Raw genomic sequence first — 1681 nt, forward strand, 5'->3', positions numbered from 1 at the left:
AGAATGAGTAAAAGTCCCATCCCCCTACCACCCACCCCCAAGAAAAGTTTACAAAAGCATCAATTTGACCTCATCTTATGCCATTTTGGTCATTTTTGTCATACGTTTTTTTTTTTTTTTTTTCTTTTTTCAAAAACCAAATTTCATTCAATTTAGTCTTGCCATTAAAAATGGTACCAACTTGTCACATGTACAGTGTTAAAAAAAGTATCCAACTATATAAAGTGGACAAATTAGGAAGAAAAAAATTGAATAAAATTAAATTATTAAAATGTTGACTGAAAAATAAGACAATAGTGTTATTAGGACTCTATGTATTTGAGTCAGATTTGTATTTGAGTCAGATTATGACTTCCTATTCTAGGCTTCCTAATAAGTGTCAACTTAGTATAAATAAAAGACAAATTAATATTAACCTAACACAACACAATCCAAACATCGCACGAACCATCTTAAAGTTTCAAATTCTAATTTTTCCATTAATTACCTCCATTAGTTTTTCTCTCTCTAATTGCATATTTAATGATCCATTCCTAAATCCGAATAAAAAAAAGTTGGTTGGTTGCAAGGATAAAGGAAAACAAGAAATTAAAATTTGATAAATTAGTGAATGATCTTGTGGTTTAGTGGCACAAAGTGACTCTTTCAAATGGGAGGTCATAGATTCAAGCCCGTAGACAATATTACATTGTAATAGATAAGAGTAAGTAATACTCATAAAAAAAATTAGATAAATTAAAAACATGAATAATTGCCAGTGGTCCAGTGATATCAAGATATCCCCTTATATGGGAGGTTGTGGTTCCAGCCTCGGTGAAAGAGATATTCACCCTTTGTGTAGGTTGAGAAAGTAATTATTAATAGATACTGCATTGTAATAAAATCAGTAGTATTCAAAAAAATGCATTGTACACAAGTTCAAAGAATGCAGAAAATTAATAAAGGAAAGAAAGTTTATGGTTTGGAAGATTGATATAGACAATAGATGATGAAAGGGGTTCACAAGACAAGGAGATCTGAATTGCTAGGTTGGCAATGATTTGTTTTCTGAAGTCTGAGATGGACAGTTTCATCATTTCAACACGCCATGAGATTATTAACAAAAGTAAAAGGGATGCGATCATACCAGCACTAATGCACCGGATCCCATCAGAACTCCGAAGTTAAGCGTGCTTGGGCGAGAGTAGTACTAGGATGGGTGACCCCCTGGGAAGTCCTCGTGTTGCATCCCCCACCCTCTTGCCCGTAAGGGCAGCTCAAGTGGTAAGAGAGTTACACCTGCAGCCGAGAGGTCGTGGGTTCGAACCTCAAGCCCTTGAGTTTGTGCCGGTCAGCTATGGGTAACCTAGGCTGATTTACCTCCTTGTGGCTCTTTGCCGGCTAGGGTCACAGGGCGAGGGCTTTACCCACATACTCACATAGTGAGGAGTGGGGTTTACCTCGTTAATAAATAAATAAATAAATTAACAAAAGTAAAAGGAACAACGTTGTTCGTACAATGGAAAAGACCAAAGTACAGCGGTAATTTAGCATTTGTCGGCTGCCAAGTCAACCCAATATTTCTCATTAAAAAAAAAATACTATTTATACTCCTAAATTCTGCTTCCAACTTTTACATGGCGTTTGGTTGGGATGAAAGAATTAGGGAAAAAAAATTGTAATTTGGTAGAATTGCAATTTA

General features: G+C 35.5%; 1 non-coding gene across 1 annotated transcript; it reads left to right on the plus strand.

Annotated features, from left to right (window-relative positions):
- The first annotated feature begins 1112 nt into the window (after positions 1–1112).
- LOC116007707 lies at positions 1113–1231 on the plus strand. The gene has a single exon (XR_004095313.1). It is a non-coding gene; the product is annotated as a 5S ribosomal RNA (ribosomal RNA).
- Positions 1232–1681: the final 450 nt, after the last annotated feature.

This window comes from Ipomoea triloba, chromosome 15, assembly GCF_003576645.1.
Source record: "Ipomoea triloba cultivar NCNSP0323 chromosome 15, ASM357664v1".
In the NCBI taxonomy this organism is placed as follows: domain Eukaryota; kingdom Viridiplantae; phylum Streptophyta; class Magnoliopsida; order Solanales; family Convolvulaceae; genus Ipomoea; species Ipomoea triloba.